The 21,862-nt window shown below is 43.0% G+C and overlaps 1 protein-coding gene across 1 annotated transcript in view; it reads left to right on the top strand.

Annotated features, from left to right (window-relative positions):
• Positions 1-21,862, top strand: part of LOC134615069 (nuclear receptor coactivator 3-like) — a 102,373-nt gene that overhangs the window by 24,440 nt on the left and 56,071 nt on the right. The window contains exon 2 of the mRNA XM_063459442.1: positions 17,305-17,336. The gene's annotated coding sequence lies outside the window, so the exon portion shown is untranslated. The remainder of the gene's footprint in view (positions 1-17,304; positions 17,337-21,862) is intronic.

The following is a 21,862-nucleotide window of genomic DNA, read 5'->3' as shown; positions in this document are numbered from 1 at the left end:
CACGTAGCAACAGGCACGCGCCTGGATTCCCTGGTTAATACATGTAAGGAGGCCTAGTGCACTGACTGTAAGGGTTCTGCGTGTTTCATGATTGCATCCCAATCAGAAGCCAAATAACTAGTTGGGTTCCCATCAACTAGTCTATGAGGCTTGTAGTTCATTATGTGTAAAACATTAATAATTGTGAATGTGATTCATTTGTTCCAGTTAGTCACTACTAGCTGAGGTCAGTAAGGAGATTGGAAGAAATCACTGGTGTCTATTTTGGGGTAGTAGGTATATCTTTGGTACACAGATCTATCAGTGGGATATGACCACAGGTCTTGGCACCTCTAAAGAACTCTGCTCTTTACTAAGCTGACCTAGCCAGTCCCTGCTCCCACGATGCCCCCAACTCAGCCTGCCCTGGTGGAGCCAAGCTCCCCACCCAGCCGGCCCCTGCAGAGCCCTGCTTCCCCCTTCCATCGGCCGGCCCCTGCAGAGCCCTGCTTCCCCCTTCCATCGGCCGGCCCCTGCAGAGCCCTGCTTCCCCCTTCCATCGGCCGGCCCCTGCAGAGCCCTGCTTCCCCCTTCCATCGGCCGGCCCCTGCAGAGCCCTGCTTCCCCCTTCCATCGGCCGGCCCCTGCAGAGCCCTGCTTCCCCCTTCCATCGGCCGGCCCCTGCAGAGCCCTGCTTCCCCCTTCCATCGGCCGGCCCCTGCAGAGCCCTGCTTCCCCCTTCCCTTGGCCGGCCCCTGCAGAGCCCTGCTTCCCCCTTCCCTCGGCCGGCCCCTGCAGAGCCCTGCTTCCCCCCTCCCTCCCTCGGCCGGCCCCTGCAGAGCCCTGCTTTCCCCCCTCCCTCCCTCGGCCGGCCCCTGCAGAGCCCTGCTTTCCCCCCTCCCTCCCTCGGCTGGCCCCTGCAGAGCCCTGCTTTCCCCCCTCCCTCCCTCGGCCGGCCCCTGCAGAGCCCTGCTTCCCCCCTCCCTCCCTCGGCCGGCCCCTGCAGAGCCCTGCTTCCCCCCCTCGGCTGGCCCCTGCAGAGCCCTGCTTCTCCTCCCCCCCCCTCCCTCGGTCGGCCCCTGCAGAGCCCTGCTTCTCCTCCCCCCCCCCTCCCTCGGTCGGCCCCTGCAGAGCCCTGCTTCTCCTCCCCCCCCCCTCCCTCGGTCGGCCCCTGCAGAGCCCTGCTTCTCCTCCCCCCTCCCTCGGTCGGCCCCTGCAGAGCCCTGCTTCTCCTCCCCCCCCCCTCCCTCGGTCGGCCCCTGCCTAGCCCTGCTTCTCCTCCCCCCCCCTCCCTCGGTCGGCCCCTGCCTAGCGCTGCTTCTCCTCCCCCCTCCCTCGGTCGGTCCCTGCAGAGCGCTGCTTCTCCTCCCCCCTCCCTCGGCCGGTCCCTGCAGAGCGCTGCTTCTCCTCCCCCCTCCCTCGGCCGGTCCCTGCAGAGCGCTGCTTCTCCTCCCCCCTCCCTCGGCCGGTCCCTGCAGAGCGCTGCTTCTCCTCCCCCCTCCCTCGGCCGGTCCCTGCAGAGCGCTGCTTCTCCTCCCCCCTCCCTCGGCCGGTCCCTGCAGAGCGCTGCTTCTCCTCCCCCCTCCCTCGGCCGGTCCCTGCAGAGCGCTGCTTCTCCTCCCCCCTCCCTCGGCCGGCCCCTGCAGAGCCCGGCTTCTCCCTCGGCCGGCCCCTGCAGAGCCCTGCTTCTCTCCCCCCACCCCCCTCGGATGGCCCCTGCAGAGCCCTGTTTCTCCCTCCCTCGGCCTGCTTCCCCTCCTCCCTCGGCCGGCCCCTGCAGAGCCCTGCCTCACCCCCCCCCTCTCTCTCTCGGCCGGCCCCTGCAGAGCCCTGCTTCCCCTCCCTCGGCCGGCCTATGCGTAGTCCTGCTCCTCCCCACCACTCAGCCGGCCCCCGCAGAGCCTGACTCCCCAAACTTAGCCAGGCCTCTGCAGAGCCCGGCCTACTCAGACGGCCCCTGTGAAGCCAGGCTCCCCACTTTTTTTTTTTTTTTTTTTTTAATTGAAACATGTCTTCTTGGTTCAGCAATTTGAGTTTTCCTTCCAAAAACGCTAAGGGCATGGTTCCTTTTACAACTCTTTTTTTAAAGAATTCTCTACCATTAAAGAAAGCAAATTGTTCTTCAGAAAGTGGGTGATATAGAGGTATAAACAGACATATTAACATGTTATGATGGCAGGTCCTCGCACCTAAGGTCTTGCAATCTAAATGAGCATGAAAGAGACAGGAGAGCAGTTTAGGATTGTTCCCAAAAGTTCAGTAAACATTACAAGCCGAATTTATTTAGGTTCTAGAAATAGATCTTGCGTGGACTTCAGCCCTGACAGGTAGAACTGGCTGTCTGTTAGAAGGTGGGGGTGGCAAAAACAAACCATTGTCTTTATACAAAGACGGACGTTACTGTAACCTTTGGACACTCATGTCAAGGATCAGCTGTAGATACCTTTTTGTAATATCCGTCCCCCTCCTCTCCCAATAACTTTAAGCACAATACGGTTACATTTCTGATCTAAACCTAATTTCCAGTAAATGTATGTACGTTCTTACTGCTGCTGCTGCAAGACATTAAGGTTAAAAATCCTTTGTACTCATCAAAATGTCTGGAGCGATGTCTGAGCACATCTGCATGTTTATTCCAATACCAGCTGTGACGGCCGCCAACCAGTGATGCTGCGGTGTTGGGTGATTATTGATCTCCCCGCATCAAGGTTTTAACCCTGTCCTTGCAACAAAAGTTAAGATGGGTCTCTAAGTGATATATACTTTATACAGCTGGGGAGGGGAGTCAGGCAGCCAGACTGCCAGTTAGTCCCTTGTCTGCAGAATTTGTCCATTTCTGATGCCTCAGCACATTTTATACCAGTTACAGGCTGACGAGATGGCATCCAGCCAGATTCCGCGTGCCATGAGCAGTGTTAATCCAGGCATAGAGAGGTCTTTTTATTCGTTCTTCTAGATCCTGGCTGGCTAACCTTTTGGTATTCCGGCAATCCCCCCCCACCCCCCATTGGCCGGGCTTCATGGGAATTGTAGTCTGCAGTGCATTTGCCGTCACAGTTCTAAATGCTGCTAAGCACCTTGTTTCAGTTTTTCAAAAATTGTTTTGCATGAAAAGTTAATAAGTTCCTCGTTGCCTTCTGATATGCAAGTATAGCTTTTATGGCTTTATTTAAAATGTTAATGTGTTTTGCTGTCAGACTGGTATGTTTGACTGTAAAAACTAATGCCAAGTGTAAAATGTAAAAACCAAACCGAAAGAAAACCCTACAATTTGTACGTACCTGCTACAGGTCATGAAAATTACAAATAAGATATTGGTTAAGCTCACTCCTGGCAATGGAAAATGAATCTTTCTGAACATGGGTTTTAATTGCTGACTTCATGTACAGGAATCCTACCTGCATATACCCCCAACATTTAAAATCGTGTCAAAGAGGGATCCTTTTTTTATTTTAGGGGTTGTTTGGGTGTGGCCAGCAGCGGGCTGTTTTTGAGACATTTTAGGTGACTTACTAATTTTATGCAACCCAAAGATTTTATTTAGAAGAACAATGTATCACAAATTTTCAACACGTTTATTGTAGTTTTAAAGGCACATTACTGGGTGTATTACTGGTGTGGAACTCTGCTATACACTCCGGCAATATGGAGCTCATCGAAAAGAGAGGCATTGGGATTGAAAAGAGGGACAGAGGGATTTTGGCCAAAAATAGGGACTGTCTTTCCTAATTAGGAACACTTGGGAGGTATATAACCCAGTTAATATGTAATCCAAGCTACTGATGATTGATTTATTTTTCCCCACAAAAGAATCATAGTTGCATATAGTTACATAGGCTGAAAAGACACTTGGGTCTATCAAGTTCAGCCTTCCTCACATGTTTTTGCTTTTGATCCAAAAGAAGCCAAAAAACCCAAGTCTGAAACGCTTCCAACTTTGCAACAAACCAGGAAAAAATTCCTTCTTGACCCCAAAATAGCAGTCAGATGTCTCATTGGATCAAGCAGCTATTTCCCCGCTAATTAGAAATTATATCCCTGTATGTTATGTTTTTTAATTATTTATCCAATTGCAGTTTAAACATCTGTATGGACTCTGATAAAACCACCTCTTCAGGCAGAGGATTCCATATCCTTATTGCTCTTTCTGTAAAAAACCCAAAACCTTTTCTTTGCATTAGATGAAATCTCCTTTCTTCCAGCGTAAATGCGTGACCTCGTGTCCTATGTATAGCCCTGTTTATGAATAGATTTCCAGATAATGGTTTGTACTGGCCCAAATATATTTGTATAATATCATATCCCCTCTGAGGTGCCGTTTTTTCCAAACTAAAGAGATTTCCATTTTTTAATCCCGAAGGCTTTGGTTGTCTCCAGGGGGTAAAGAATGAAGCGGACATCGTTGTTCTAGAACAGGTTACATTGGACTTCTACCAGTTGCATAGATGATGTCCTCTTAAAGTGAGCCCATCATCATGGACATTCTCTTTATTGCAGAACAGTCTTGAATGAGGGCAGTCCTGCTGGGTCTAGGATACTTGAGAGGCAGGCTAATAACTTAACGAGTGATTCATAACCCCTTTCATTTAATTCCTTTAACTTTTACTAATGCATTATTCAGTTTTCTTTTTGATCATTGATGTATCATATTTAAAAAGCGCCAGTGGAATCTGCAGTGCTTTTAAATTGCAACTTTTTTAAACCTAAATATCTAAAGTATGAAGAAACATGTTCAATTTAGTTAGTTTACCAACATTATAGTACCTGCACTTACAACTGGAATTTTAGGAATTTATGTCTTCAGTTATTTTATTTCTGCTTTTGATAATTTTTTTTTTCTTTCTATCTCTGGAATCCTGAAATTCTGCAGAATTACCCTTCCAACATTTTTACGCTTTGTTTTATTTATTTATTTTTAAAACCAAAATAATGGCTACATTTTAATGTTTTCTTGTGTTGTGCCTCTATGAACATAAAGTTCAGTTTTTAAATTTAAGCAAAACATAGAACATAAAAAAATAAAATAAAACCGTTATGTATTTTTCACCTAATCCTTATATAAGATTGCGGTCTGATGGCAGATTTGTGGTTCCAGAAAAAAAAAAGACAGAATTTTAAAATTGCTGTCCTACGTAAGTGTGAACTGCGTTGGGACAAAGTGTATATACTGCACTCAGTACAAACGTGTTTGTTTAATATGCCACAGATACACCAATCTGCATGTGGACACTGTTTTTTTTTAAGGACTGTTAATGCAAATAAAAAAATTTGGCTAGAAAATGCATTGTGATGGCGTGTACTGTTCTGATCATGCTGCTGTCCTTCATGGCCGAGATGTGTTCTCATTGGTGTTTTTTTTTTTTTTTTTTGCTCGAGCAGTCTGCAGCTTTTAGCAAGGAATAACTGATATATATTTTTTTGGGTCCCTTGTGAGAGTAGAATCCTCAGGGGTTTAGAATAGTTAGAAACCTGTTGCCATGGCAACCTTCGGGGGGGGGGAGGAGAGGAGGGATGTAGCTGAAAATCAAATCGCAATTATCACTCTCTGAGCTGTTAAACCCCATCCTCGTTAATAAAGATATGCCAAAAGCGTACCTCCCCTTTCCTCCTTAGCTATTGTATGCGAACCGCAGGAAATATGTCTATATGGCTGTTCTGTCTCTCCCAGAAGACAAACTCCGATCCAGTTACTGGCCGAGTGTTCCTTAAAAATAAAGTAGAAAAAGGAAAAAGCCCAGCAAAGCTATGCTATTCACCACCTTCTTTAGACCCTGAATTATCAAATTCAATATTATTGGTATATGGACAAAGTTAGGAGAAGGAATTGTAGCCGACAGGGGCGCAAGTGCCCTGCTGGCACCATAACCACTACAGAAAATTTTAGTGGTTCTGTTGCATGTAGGGTTCCTTTTAAATAAAGCGATGGGTCTATATATAACTTGGAAATTGCTATAGTGCAAACTGGAGACCTCGTTCCTAATGAGAAGCCATTAACCAGGTTCCTTCAGTGATTGTTTAATCTATGACTCCAGTGCCTTGTAGGTGGCACTGATGCAGTCTGGGGCAAATGAAGATTAGTAAAAATAAACCGAAATATAGAAATAACGACAACACTGAAATTCTGGGCTCCTCTTCATATTTACATCGGTGCCATGTATTGAGTCGATTTTTTTTATTTTTTTTTCAATCTGCATGACGTTTTGCTGCCAAAATATACAATGTTTTATACGTAGTGTCTATACGCTTTAGGTAACCAATTCTATAATGTTAAAGGGCTACTCCAACCACGATAACCACGATGTTTTGAAGTGGCCGTGGTGGTAAGAGTATGTATGCGCATTGTTTCTGTTTTGAAACACTGCACTTGCTGAGATATTTTGGTATTGTGTGCGGGGGGCTAAATACATAGTCCATTTAAAAGTTGGCTTTTCCTTATTTAAATAAAATAAATACTTGGTAATGTATATTTTTGTAGCTCTTATACTTTGATATTTGTCCTAGTGTTTTACATAGAAGTTCCATGCGTTGCCTTGTAGCATTCCCAGAGTGCAAAGCAAGCCGCACAGAGGTTAGCTGTGAATGTTTCCACCTAATGTATATACAAAATGTTAAACGTGTGCGACAAAGGCTGCATCCTAGAACTGAATTCAAATATATCCGTAAAGATCATTTAGGGGTGGTCAAAATCAAATGCAAAAGTTTAAAATCCGGTTAATTTTTTGGTTTGGTTTTGAAAACAAACGATAAATGTATTGTTACGCCGTGTTTGTCAGTGTTGCCGCTTACAACTGAGTACCTAGTGGAGGCGTTGGTCGAGATGTTGGGCTTTCTGTAAAGTTAGGAGTTGGGGTGCAGTTCAACTTTGAGAATGAGGGGAAATAAAACGGTGTATTTAGCTGACTAACCATGTGACCATTAAATAGCTATAAAATAATAATCTTGCCTTGTATTTGACGAGAGAAACCTTTTATTTACAGAATTGATTTATTAAACCAGTTTTTATTCCTCGGTAATCTGTCCTTGTTACCAACCCTGCGCTGTGATACTTTTTAGCTGTAGCAGCTGAGTCGCTCAGCCACTTCCTCTAGCAAGCAGGGTGGCAGATCTCCAGGCCTGGGGCCCAGCACACGATGAGTTAACCTGCTATTGGCAGCGGGTGTTCGCTCTGCAGCTTCTGTGCTGCGTCTGATTGGCTGCAGAGGGGTGAAATTGAAACCACAGTAAACTTTTGACCCTGTAGCATTTTCTTGGTAGACGCCTATTGCTGGTGGAGCCTAGTTTTTAGATTTTTTTTTTTTTTTTCCTTCCTCTCTGTTCTGCGTGTTTGTGTCCTTTTTTTTTTCTCTCTCCCTTTTTTTGCTGTCTTGCCGTCTGACCATATGTAATCTCTCCAGTGTAAACGGCGGCGCAGTGCTGCTGACTTTAACCCTCTGCGAGTTTTGTGTGCGTCAACGCAGGTGCATTCTGTCTTGTTGCCATCGCAGAAGTTTATTGTACTTTAAAACTGGGGCAGCCTGTGTGCCCTGCGAGCCCTGATTCAGGATTGGTTGGAGCAAACACTAGAGCTGTTCTAGAAAATCAGGATTGTATAAACTAATTACATAAACAGAATATTAAGCGTTGACCCTGATTCAAATCCAATGTGTACATCATAGACTCCTTAACCTGTGTCACTCCTGTGTCCACTTCATTGTCTAGCCACCTGTCTTATTTATTGTCATATTTTCACCCCATTACTCTTACCACCTAGCCATGTTCTACTTAATGGCAAAAAATGTAAATAAAAGAATATCCAGATTTCTGTAATATATATATATATATATATATATATATATATATATATATATATATATATATATATATATATATATATATATATATATATATATAACACACGCAGCACACTCAACATGGTAGATAAAGTGAATATACACTACATGGCCAAATGTACGCGGACTCCGGGCTGTTGAACATATACTCAATATAAAATCCCGGGGACTAGTGTAGGACTGGTCCTCCCTTTGATATTCTGAGAAGACTTGGTGCTACCTTTTGATATAATGCTTCAGGATTTGATTCTATTCCATCCATGTCACACTGGTGATATGTTATGACTAGATTTGATTTCTTAACGTCTCAGTGGCGTTCGTTGGTGTTGAAGTTGAGTCTGCCACACCATTCTCTGCAAACTGTTTCTGTGTAGACCTAGGTCTGATCATGTATCTCTGTTCTTTGTAAAACAAGGATACCTTCTACAAACTCGTCAAAACGTTCTACCTACAACAGCTGGAATATTATTGCGTGTTGAATATTTAAAGGTCCCTTGACGGTAACTACAAACTACCTTATACCTCAACCAACTTTCTGTGGCAGTTTAGAAGAGCTACGGATTATTACAACCGATATTTACTAGTGAATTATAGGGATGGTATGGGCAATTGGGGTTGTGGGGTTGGTTAGCTCCTTGGCAGGAGATGGGCTGGGATGAAGCTGCTGGGTCTACTCCAAAATGGATACAAACTACACAGATGCTACTGTTACCGTTACTTAAAGGACCACTATAGGCACCCAGACCACTTCAGCTCAATGAAGTGGTCTGGGTGCCAGGTCCATCTAGGATTAACCCTGCCTGCTGTAAACATAGCAGTTTCAGAGAAACTGCTATGTTTCACTGAGGGTCAATACAGCCTCTAGTGGCTGTCTCATTGACAGCCGCTAGAGGCGCCTCCGCGATTCTCACTGTGAAAATCACAGCCTGGCGGGAGGGGGAACCTGAGGGTGGGGGACGGGACCCAAAGACCTTATAGTGCCAGGAAAACAATTTTGTTTTCCTGGCATTATAGTGGTCCTTTAACATTATTGCCATGGCTGTAAGATTTTTCAATGCATATAACCTTTATTAATAAGAAGACTCCTCACACTGAATATTCCTAATGTAAACTATTTCTGTGCTATCACTTAATATTAAAAATAAAAAAATAATTAGAGCATCTTTCTCTGGCCTTGAGGGCTCCTAGATATCCCTCCGTAGGGATCTTTGGAGGCAGTCATTTCACAATATTACAAGGTTACTTTGGGACGCTAAAATCCCATACAAATGGGCCCGCATCGTTTATTAGCCGAGAAGGATGGCAAGATGTACCTCTTTCTTATCTCCAGGATATGATACCGGAGAAACTGACGGAAGCCAAGCACAGAGAGATGGACACAGGTTTCTTCAGGAAGGAAGAGATTCTTTATTGGATCACCGATCGGGACTCAGAGGGACTAGCGTCACCAAAATACAGCAAATTCTGAGCCCCGGACAATAGTGCAGGCTCCTTATATAGGCATATAACTCCTCCCATATTAAGCTCCACCCGCACATTCTCTTAACCAATCAACACAAATAAGAATTAACTTCCTGTTTGACCGCATGGCTTGTCCAGCACAATGGAGGAGGGGAATACTATATCCTGTATTCTTGCACATGCTCCGTACACTACTGATCGTATCTTGCCTCGTGCAACCAACTGATCGATACGTCAGCATATGCACGTACACATGCCACGTGGTAATCTCGGCCTACTAAATTTATTTTTACCGAGATTCCACCACAGATACACCGACTTTCTTTAAGCATTGGGTCTGCCAACTGAGTCGCTTCCACCACAGTGTTGCAAACCGTGGGCCGTTGCCTCTATTTATCTTTTTTTGTTTTTGTTTTTTTGTTCCAGGCCTAGTCTCGACAGGGGTGCCAGATCCTCTGCCTTATTTTACTGTGTGTATATCTCAACAGAGTTGTGGTCAGAGGGAAAAGGTGTGGATGAAAACCCCTTCCACCTGAACGAAGTGGATAGTTAGTACATTGCTAAACACAAATACACATACCAGTCAAGAATTCTGGGTAAGGGTATGCAAATGAGCTCAACAAAGAACCAAATTTTTGCCCCTCAATTCCACTTTATACATGGATTCCTTGCAGTATGTGTCTGTTGTATACAACAGCTTTGGAACACAACTCAAGAAGAGAAGCAACGCCAGTGATTCTTTGTTGAGCTTGTTTGCATATGCCTACCCAGAATCCCTTGCAGCAGTGAGAGCACTGTTAAAGTGAGATTTCTATGGGAAAAGCAAGTCTTATGGCTTGACTGGTGTGTGTGTGTTTGTGTTTATATATATATATATATATATATATATATATTTTATTTTTAGTGTAATTACCTGTTCTGCTGGCTTACCCCTGCAACTTTTCTACTCTGCTTGTTTTTCTGTGATTTCTTTTTTTTTTTTTTTTTTATACTATCCTAGATCGTTCAGCCCATGTCACGCAGGGATCACAGCATGGGTCCTCCATATGTTGTTTGGATACAATTAATGCTGTTGTATTGAGGACTTCAATGTCTATGCTCCTTAATTTATGCTGCAAAAAATTCAGCTCACGTGTCTGTCTACATGTGCCATAATTTTTGTACCTATTGTTTTAAGTTGTACCCGTTATAACCTATTATGTTCTCTGAATTGCTTTATACATGTCCTAAACAAAAAGTATATATACATTTACATTTTTTTTTTTTTTTTAAAGAAACATGATTGTTTTTGTTAATTTTTCCTGTGCTGGAGGTAGCTATATATACAAAAAAAAAATGTAATGTATACCCATTACCCAATTTATTATACATAGATTGGCAAGTTTAAATTATTAAACACAACTCCGTCATTGGATCGGCCTGCTCCTGCTGTGGCCTCAATCATCCTTAATCAGGCAACGTGGGTCTGTTCCACGGCATTACAGCTCCTAAGTTAAAAATAGAATCCGCTGCAAAGGACCTGGAGGGAAAAAAAAGCAGATTACTGACACAAATCCTGCTTTTTCCAACTGCCCTTTAAGCCCACGTGCTGTTAAAATTTGTTCATGGGTTGTGCTGCAGATGCATTATTTCCCACCTGGGTCCTGAATGTGCCCCAACTGTTGCATCACACATGGGTATGTTTAAAGGTCCTGCCACCCTTTCTTTATAATTTGCCGTATTGAACTGGTTTATAATATAGCATCGCAAGGCAAATTTTATTACCTCCTAAAATGGTTTGGATTTGTTTGCGGACACCGCACATTTCACCATTCCTTTCTAAATAACGTAATACTAGGTGAGTGATCATTCTCTTTGACTGGCGCTCACAACGAAACAAAATGCCTTTCTAAGTAGCACTGACCTTAACGCAGCCCTGTAGAGTGCATTTTTCCATAACAAACCTCCCCCATCACCGTATGTATTTTATAGTTTTTAATCTGTTTGGGTGCTTGTGACTTCAAAGGTTCTCTTAGATAGGTGGATGACTTAATTGCTCACCTTCTGGTGTTAGGATTAAAATGACAATTATTGTGACCCCCTATTATTATTCTAGAAAAAAAAAAACCTTCTTTGCTTCAGTCCTTTGGGAATATCAGGCATCTGGCATATACAGAAGGGATGATTTATAATATCATACTGTGCGTATGGCTCTGTGTGTGTGTTGTATATTCCATTAGGATGTCAACAGTTTGGTCTACCAGCTCGTTGGTTCTCTTGTATATAAACGCATGTTTATGTGTAGTTGAAGGCAGGGGTGTGTGTGTGTGTGTGTGTGTGTGTGTGTGTGTGTGTGTGTATATATGTATGTGGAATGCCATGGAGTATGAACAAAAAGTAGTATTTGTACCTCTTTACTTTTCTGTGCCAATAAGCACTGGTCCCCCAATACCGCTTGAAAGTGACATTGAGGAGGGTAGTCATTGCATATTTGTCCCCCTTGCTCAAAACCTGGCATCTATCGCAAGCAGTGAGAGGTGTAAGGAGAGCTACCTGGCACCGTTACACAGCTGAGCACATTGCATTAGTACATTAGAGTGTGATCTATGCTTCTTCTACTACAGAGCAGCACAGCTCATACTAGAACGTGATGTAGTAATCCGTGTGAGTCACCATGTAACTGTGATTATACTGTAATATATCAAGCACGTTTTGTGTTACACTGTGCTTCAAACTCTGCCAGGGTCTTGTGGCATGAAATCCGGCAAGCCCCTCTGACTAACCTCCTACCAAGTGGCCACACAAGGTACGCAGGGTGAATGGAATTTTTTAACGCTGTGTATATATATGTTTGCCTGCGTGTGTAAGAGAGAGGTGTGTGTGTATATATATGTGTGTGTGTATATATATGTGTGTGTGTGTATGTGTGTATAGTATATGTATGTATGTATATATGTATGTATGTATGTATATATATATATATATATATATATATATATATATATATATATATATATATATATATATATAATGTGTTGTCTTCCGTTTCATGGTTGGGGTACCTAGATAATTCCCAACCACTTTCAGTCCTGGATTACTTTATTCAGCTTGTCTGTGCCAACGTTTCTCTACTCTGAGAGAATCTGTGTGTAATAGAACATGGTATTACGTTTTCGTTTTTTTTTTTTTTTTTTTGCTTGTTCCCTTTGTTATCTGTATAATTTTTGTCTCTGGTGTTCGATCTTGACTTGTGAATAAGCCCCCCTACCCTTTTATTGTTTGCTGGTCACAGTCCCCCTGTGCGGCTCCTGCCCCTTTAATCTTTAGATAGGAAGTGAGCTGTGCTCTGCCTAGGCTAGACCTCTGCAAACAGCCTCAAATGAATAATGATATATAATATGATTAATAGCAGATTCTGTGGCCCCCTCTTTTGTGCTTGGTGGGCCCCCTCCCCTCTGAACCTCTAGAATAAAGAGCCCACCATAATGGCACTCTCTCTCTCTGCCTTGCTTGTGTTTCTGTTACCATAAGGAGCATATTCCATTTTGGGTTTTTAAAAATCTTTATTTTTTATTTTAAAAAATCTTGTGTATCAAGTCTCAGGGGATGGAAAGACAAGGAAGCATCTTGAATGTGTACGGAGAGATGTCCGTCCTGTAGCAAATCAACCAATTTTAAAATAAAATGCTCTAATTTCTTTAACCGGATATTGATGATTTTGCTTTCAGTTGAAGAAACCAACACAAAAAAACAACTTATGAAAATGCTATTTAAAAGTGTTTTAACCCCTTAAGGACCAAACTTCTGGAATAAAAGGGAATCATGACATGTCACACACGTCATGTGTCCTTAAGGGGTTAAAGGAACCAGTTAGAAAAGTAATGTCTTTATACTGGTGTGGAATTAAAAACTAATTACTATACACTATACTGTTCTGATATTCAAAAACATAATTTTCAAATTACCTAAGCCTTTTCTACTTTCCTAAATATAATGCTCATTCTTACTTAATAAATATATGATAAAAACGCTACTCTGACATCTCAACTGAATTACGAAAAAGGCACAGGCCAAGCATTTTATGCTAATTAAATGTTTCCATTTGTCTTTAAAGGATCACTATAGTGTCAGGAAAACAAACCAGTTTTTCTGACACTGTCATACTTGGGGGACCCCCACCCTCAGGGTCCCCTCTCCTGTGGCGCTGAAGGGGTTAAAACCCCTTCAGCAGTTTACCTTAATCCAGCGCTGGGCTCCCTTGGTGCTGGTGACCTCTCCTCCCCTGCCGACGTCCGCTCCTGAGTGGAGCAGAATGCGCATGTGCGGCAAGAGCCGTGCGCATTCTAACAGTCCATAGGAAAGCTTTTCTCAATGCTTTCCTATGGACGTTCTGCACGCTGGATGCGAATTACGCATCCAGTTTCGCAAAAGCGCCTCTAGCGGCTGTCAGGAAGACAGCCACTCGAGGTTGGATTAACCCTGCAATGTAAACATAGCAGTTCCTCTGAAACTGTTATGTTTACATGTGAAGTGTAAAACCTGAGGGACCTGGCACCCAGACTACTTCATTGAGCTGAAGTGGTCTGGGCGACTCTAGTGTCCCTTAATACAATGACATTTTCTGTTACGCCTTATTGTTAAGATAACCAAAAAAAGGCACAGATTCACAGACCTTATAATCTTTGTTTTCACGTTTCGTTTCCTTCCGAGTGACTAAAAGAAGATACGCAGCTATTGTAAAACTTCAACTCCCTTTGATGCTTTGTTGTGTTTCAGGATAGCAAAGAATCATGGGAGATGTAGTTCAGTATCTGGGGATCTTTCTTGGGCTACCACTGCTTCAAGTTATTGTCTTAATATAGTGTTACAGGAGCACTTTGCAGTTTCTCAATGTAACCACGCCATTAAACGAAATGTTTTGGTGCTTATACTACTGCTAATCTACTAAAAGTAAACTTTGCTGCTCTTTTAGGCCTCGGCTAGAGATTTGGTGTTCTAGAAGTTGTGTAACACAGCATGTACATCTAAAGACACCAAATAATGTTAAAGGGAATGGTAACATTTTAGCTCCACAGTAAAATAGACCTATACCATCTTTAATGGGGCCTATCTTAAATTGCTTACTGGGGCAAATGTAACGCAAAAGTGTGGATTATCTGCTGGTCTCTGACTCAAAAAGCCAGCTGACTTGTACATAACAGAAAAAGAAATTTAGCTAAAGAATGACACTTGCATATCTGACAGAGGAAATGTTACGTGTTCCCCCTTCCTGTAGCAAAAACAAAATTCTATTACTTTTTTTTTTAAAAAACAGATAACTCAATATTTTGGTTTGACAGCCATGTTCGCACGCCAGGCAACCAAATATTAAAACTGGCATTTATTTATTTTTTATAGCACTAACCTATTGAGCAATGCTTGAGCTACTAAGAAAATGATATCATGTCAAATCTAATTTGGACAGTTGAAGACCCTAAACTTTAACACTTTGAGATTCCTCACTGCAAATTATTGTTACTGTGGGAGTGAGAGGGGCAGCAGCGAGATTATTGGGCCTCTGCACCCCCATCTTTAAAAAAATAAAAATACAAAAATCCCCCCGACCCCCCATACTTTGACTAGTAACCATGGTTGGCCAATTTGCAGAGTATCGTGAGCTGCACACGCTGGATGCTGTTTTCAGAATGCGTGGTGAGGGTACAGCTTATACTCCAAAGGCTTTTAAGCTGTGCAGAGGGTAGACCGTAACCCCATGGCAGCCATGTCCTCCTCCTTGTAGGCATAGTTTTGTATTTATTACTCATGCTTGTGTGGCAGAAATGTGTGGTTTGGCGCTGTACCCTAAGAGTGATATCATTGCATGTTTTGAAGTTATTTTGCATGTTAGAATGACATAATATTTGGCTTTTTTCGGAGGGCAGCATAAAGTCCAAGTAACAAAAAATGTCTCCAAGTTGATGAGATGCACTGCATTTTTATTTTCTTCTTAAAGAGACACTTTTAAAACCATAACCACTACACAAACTTAAAAGAGCTTAAGTCCAGTTTGATATGTATGTAAACCGGTGGTTGATCCAAGGAGAAATGAATCTGCCATTATGGAGTAAAGAAGGACATTTAAAAAAAAAAAAATTCTCATTCTTTTGGGCCAACAGCATAAAAGAATGAGGTTTAGGATTGAACTTGATGTACTTTAGTCTTTTATTCTTTCTAACAAACATAAGGAATTGCACTCAATCCCATCAATCTGAGCCAGGGTGTGACAAAACCAGTACCGAGCACCAGGTTCCAACGGCAATAGCATAAAGTACAAAGATGGTTCAGGCACGCCAAGATTCCGAAATGGTAACTATTATTGAAGCCCAAAGTAACACAACGTTTCGACCTTGCGGCCTTGACAAAGACCGCAAGGTCGAAACGTTGTCACTTTGGGCTTCAATAAATTTGCCATTTCTGAATCTTGAAGTGCCTGAACCATCTTTGTACTTTTAGTTTTTTATTCAACCTAGACAACAATGTAACTAACATATAAACTCTTTGCACCATAACTACTACAATGCACCGTAGTGCTTATGGTGATTAGTATACATTTTGAGCAATGTGTATCTGTACATATAAATCTCCGCATACAGTTGTGTATGGTTTTCTTACTTTTGCTATTGAAGCTTGGGCCCCTTTTCCTCTTTAAGAATTATTTTGGGTAGTGGGGGGGACTCTCTAAACTTGTGACCCCAGAAACATTTTACCATATATAATGCATTACATACGGCTGTCGGAATTAAGATTTTTTTTTTTTCTTTCCTTTTCTTTCCCTTTCTTGCCTCAGCTGTGGTTTATAATATAAAAAAAAAATGCTGTCTATTTGGCTGCGTTGCATGACAGCTGACATCCATCAACGATAACAGCATTTTTAGTCCTTTTTTTTTCCACAAATTTAAGCAGCATTGTATTTTCACACATGTGCAGCATATGTCTGCGCGCTTTGAACACATCATTCGAGAATTCCTATATCCTCATTAACATGGAGCCTCTAAGTTTAATAAGTTTCATATACTAGCACATCAAGTGAATCTGAACCTAATGAACTCAGACTTGTCCTCTGTTTAAAGAGAGCGAAAAAAAACAGCGCTTTACTTTTTTTTATATTAGAACATTTTGTAACAGTCACAGATATGATTGCAGACATCCTACTTCAAAGCCTGGCGCTGGGGAAGTAATCTTCTGACGTACCCTTACCGCAGGAAGTTTTTAAAAGAATACCGCTTCCCTCGCCTTCTGAACACACAAACCTTTGGGTTCCCTGTCTTCATATTAGTTATGGATATTTTAAGACCGTTGTTCGGTGCGTTCGACACAACCTTTTCTTATTAGTGGCATGATTGTGTGGAAATTAGTAATCCGTAATACTAACTTAGGTACAGTCCCCTCCTTTGTCTGTAACAGTTTCCGAACAAAATGGAAGACGCGTGATATTCTATGGTCGCCAACCTACCCACCACAGCATTTTTCACAATATTTGAGCAGCTGGCAACAAGTTGTGGTTTGGACGTTCGGTTTAACCCCTTAATTAGCTACTTAAGTTAGAGGACGTTGTTTGAGGGAGAAACGGTTAGCAATAGCCCTAATGTATGTCTGTCTGGGAGTCTTGTCCTAATGCAGGTTGTTTTGTTCCGACTATTCCGTACGGTCTGTGGCTGAGCTGTATGTGTACCTTTTGATAAGGAAGTATTTTTCTGGAGTGAGGGGGCGTGGCTTAAGAGGCAGGCTTATGGTGCAGCATTCTGCAAACCATTTTATTTTATGCAAAACGAAAAAGATTTGGGCATGCGCAAAGTGCAGCGTATTAATGAGGCCAAAACCTATCAAATTCATTAAAGTTGTATTGGTGCCAGGAGTGTCCCATTTTCATTTCGTTTCTCGATGATGTGGGACTTATTGGGTGGAATGGTTCGATAAGGGTCGCCCAAGCATCATATTAACAGCTCTGTGTCTGTGTGAAGGATTTAAAATGTATTTCAAGTATGGGTTGTTAATTTGTTTTTCTTCTCTCTTACAGGGCTGCTGAGGCAGGAATTGCTCTTTGAACTGGTAAGTTCTCAATATATGTGAATATTTAATAGAAATCTTAACTTCCAGGTAAACTCTTCTCGCTGTGTATATCGTGTGAAGCCGAATGTCGTGATGTGTTATAAACAGAAGTTAGGTGTGTACTGTTATGTTGACAATGCGTACCTGAGGCAAGGAGCTGTAAAAGTATATCCGAGCTAGTCTTTTTTGCCATTTTAGATTAACCTATGACTCCGCACCTCCTACCCTCTCAATGTATGACATCTCTCGTTTCTGTAGTGGATCCCCTTCCCCCTGTTGTGCTTGGTTTACTTGACTGCACACACGCTCAAGCACAAGCGAGAAGAAAAGCAGGCAAAGCCTACCTGTCCCGAATATGTAAACATAGACCCTAAACTGGTGGCGTAGTACTCTTCCATAGGTTTATCGGATCACCATTTTAAATGGCATGAACCTTAAAGGACCACTATAGTGCCGCCGGGCTAAAGGGGTTAAAACACTTACCTTTCTCCAGCGCCAGGCTCCCTCAGCGCTGGGGAACTCTCCTCCCTCTCCCGACGTCAGCTTTGAATGCGCATGCGCAGCAAGAGCTACGCACGTATTCAAACAGTCCATAGGAAAGCATTTCTCAATGCATTCCTATGGACGTCCAGCGTCTTCTCACTGTGATTTTTTTTTTTTTTTTTTACAGTGAGAAGCGCGGAAGCACCTCTAGCGGCTGTCAGTGAGAGCCACTAGAGGCTGGATTAATTAACCCTATTGTAACTGCTATGTTTACAGCTGCAGGGTTAACACTAGATGGACCTGGCACCCAGACCACTTCATTGAGCTGAAGTGGTCCGGGTGCCTATAGTGGTCCTTTAAGCCAAACTCTCACTAGTAAGCCATTGTTAAGCATTAGATGCCATCTGTCAGTCTTCAGTCTGACAGGCAGATCCACCTATTTCAGAGTTTAATTCTCTGTAATGTTTGCACCAAGAAGGGATTGCATATACCAGGATAGCACATAACTTTGAAATATGCTACATTTGATGTTCACTTGTGTTATTGTTCTGGAATTGGCTTCTGGAATGGTTTTCCACTTGCCGATTGAGTTCTTGGTCTCGGGACAAGCATTCCAGTATCCATGTGTGTTGCATTGTGTCATTGGCTTTTTTGTAGTCAATCCAGGTTGTGCACAGATTGGTCTGTCTAGTCTTACAATCCCTTGTGACTGCTTGATCTAACATCAGTTTGTGTTTTGATCTGCTGGTGTTGTTTCCAATCCCTTTTTGAGTATTGCCCATATATATGGATTGACTCATATGCCCATCGATCTTGGAGGCTATGATGCTTAACAGGACCTTCCATGTTGTGGGAGGCAGGTGATTGGTGGTGTTCTGTTCTAGTAGCTGGTTCATTTGTGCTGCTAGGCGTTCATACAGTGCAGTTAAAGGACCATTATAGGCACCCAGACCACTTCAGCTTAATGAAGTGGTCTGGGTGCCAGGTCCAGCTAGGATTAACCCTTTTTTCTATAAACATAGCAGTTTCAGAGAAACTGCTGTGTTTACCTATGGGTTAATCCAGCCTCCAGTGGCTGTCTCATTGACAGCCGCTAGAGGGCTTCCGCGCTTCTCACTGTGATTTTCACAGTGAGAAGACACCAGTGTCCATAGGAAAGCATTGTGAAAGCTTTCCTATGGACTGGCTGAATGCGCGCGCGGCTCTTGCCACGCATGCGCATTCAGCCGGTGACCGAAGAAGAGGGAGGAGAGTTCCCTGCACTGGAGAAAGAGGTAAGTTTAACCCCTTCCTCCCCCTAGAGCACGGCGGGAGGGGGACCCTGAGGGTGGGGGCACCCTCAGGGCACTATAGTGCCAGGAAAACAAATATGTTTTCCTGGCACTATAGTGGTCCTTTAATTTTCTTATCCAGTAGTTGTAGATCATGTCTTGTTCTGGGGCTGAAAAACTCTTTATGTGGTCTACTCGTTGTTGGATATCTTCCTCTGTGATTGTGAATAGTTCCTGTTCTGGGAGGATGCAGTGGTCTGCTATCAGGTCTAGTAGCCACTGGGCCTTGGTTTTATGTAATGCTTCTGTGACAAATTGCACTTCGCCGCTGGGTTTTGAAGAGGCCTGCTTGCCCTGTGACTATGGCCCCCGGGGTGTATTGCCTTTTAAAAACTCCATTTGTGCAGATTGGATTCTAAAGTACTGTTTAGATACAGCCGAAGTGGCACTTCGGATACAGCCAAAGTAGTCGAAGTGGCCGGCCATTTTAATTCAGTGAATCACATTCAGCGGTGTTTGGTCGTCGAGTTCATGGAACTCAAATCGGATACACAACGGCACAAACACCGCTGAACCTTACCTTCTCCAAATTTCAACACTTCAATGGAAATCTAAGTGCGTTTGACAATTCGAACACCACTTTATCTTTGAGTATTTGCACGAATGGCCTCCGTTCGTGCATTCAAACGGAAATTAGTATTTGAACTATTGGAAATAGACAATTTCTCTGGAACTGTTTTGGGTATGAAAATGTGCATGCGTGCGGTTGGTCAAATATGACTTCCACAACACTGATCTGGGTGATTTTTGGATATGTTGTTCACCCAGATCAGGGCTATCCAGGGATAATTTATGGGGGTATGTTTGTGTTTTGGGGGTTTTCTGGACTTTGGGTAAAAAAATTACATTTTCTGCCTGTGGATAATTAGGTTATTCCATTAGCTAGCTTGATTATATCACAGGCAGAGGGGAGGGATCGCTGACTGTATGTGGGAGTGTTAATGTACTTATTATCGTTCCTATTGGTTTGTGTCCCTTTTGTCCCAGTTTACCATCAGGTCCAGAGGGCCTGCCTCTGGCCTGAAAATATGTATAAAAGAAATGCCCTTGCACACCATAAACCAGACTTCTTCACTACTGAGTTCTGTCTCTTATTGGGGGAAACTGCTACAAGTGATTGCTATGCTCTTCATACTCCCTTGAATAATTACTAGCTCTTCTAAGAGCTGGTCCTGCTACGCTCTCTGAAGGAAGAGAGGTTCACCCACTGGAACCTGGAGCCTTGTAGGTGCAGGGTGGGTAAGAGATGGTGAGACCCCAACCAAGCTGCGGCGGTTCGTGGGGTCTGCAGTGCTTATGGTGTCTGGTGCGGTGCTGCTTGTCCTTGGCGAGCACTAGGAACATCCATCAACGGAGGTACCCAGTCGGGGTACAGGAAGCTCCGTTACATCTTTCCACCAAATGTTCTTCCAGTCCTGTTCAGTCTCTGTTTTGGATGGGTCTTGGGTGGATATGTGGTTGTCCTTCAGCTGTGCTTACACCTTGGATGGTAAACTGGCAATTTCTTCTCTTGGCCTCTGCTTTTCTGGTGTATGTCCTCAGTCTGGTTGCCAGTGCGGTCAGGCTTTGCTTAACTGTTTCCAGTGCCTCTAGCATGGGCATACCCTTGTATTTCCTCAGTAGTCAGGACTTATACTTGATCTTTCCACCTGTCTGAAGTGGATCCAGCTTACAAACTTCCTTAAGTGTTGTCTTTATCTTAGCTTTCAGTCTTGGTCTTCATGGTGGACATTGTTTCTCCTTCAACCTGATCCTTCACAGAGATGGAAGATCAAGTAGAGATATTTATTGATGTAGCATTAGATAATGTACTTGCGTCATGGTGCCTGTGGACTGTTTCCATATGTCAACAGATGTGCAACACCTAGGAAAAAAATTGGGATGACTATGAAATTGGGACTGTCCTGCTTAAATCAAGACTTTTGGAAGGCCTGTTCTTGTGTTTATTCATGGCCACCTTTATGGTCTTGAGGTTAAAAAAAATCCAAAAGTTGAAAAGCCATTAAACGTTCCTGTAATCCAGTGCCAGACAGTTTCTTTGTTGCAGCCCGATCCACCATCTATCTATAAGATCAGCATTTATGAAGATTAATGGTCCAGTCAGATGCTTCTCATAGATGAGTACTGAGAGGACTTGCAGTACAATGTGCAGCAATCGTTGTGCTCTGCCAATCAAATAACCTCAATGCTCCTGTGTGAAAAGCATTAGTGGCCTCTGGCATCGTCCTGCAGTGTGTCATGACATTGAACGTGAATACCTTAAGAAATCAAAGATCTTAAGCAGGAAGTGACTCTAGGGTCGTTCGGTCTGACAACCACTAGAGGTGTGTATTTGTAAAAATGTAAACTTTGCTGTTTGTCACTAAAAGCAGCGTTTCACTTTGCTAGAGAAAAGAAAACGTGTCGGTGCACCAAAACAACTACAAGTAGATGTAGTGGTTCTTGCTGTCCCTTTACACTTCTTCATTTTCAGACTTAACCGGATATTTCAATTTTTATCTTCAACGTTTCCATCCAGTGACCTGGGATTCTTTGGATGTTTTCTCAATAATCTAATTACGCAGAACCAATCTATTTTGTATAAATAAACTGAAGCCAGTCCTTTTGGTACGCCTTTCCTTATTTTTGGCACATATCTGTGGTAATTAGAATTTAACCACAAGAATGCAAATCCTCTACTTGTTGCTGTGAGGACAGGATTTTACACAGTCT

The sequence above is a fragment of the Pelobates fuscus genome, chromosome 6 (assembly GCF_036172605.1).
Source record: "Pelobates fuscus isolate aPelFus1 chromosome 6, aPelFus1.pri, whole genome shotgun sequence".
NCBI classification, from domain to species: domain Eukaryota; kingdom Metazoa; phylum Chordata; class Amphibia; order Anura; family Pelobatidae; genus Pelobates; species Pelobates fuscus.
Note: the sequence above shows the minus strand (reverse complement) of the source record. Positions and strands in the feature narration are given on the sequence as shown.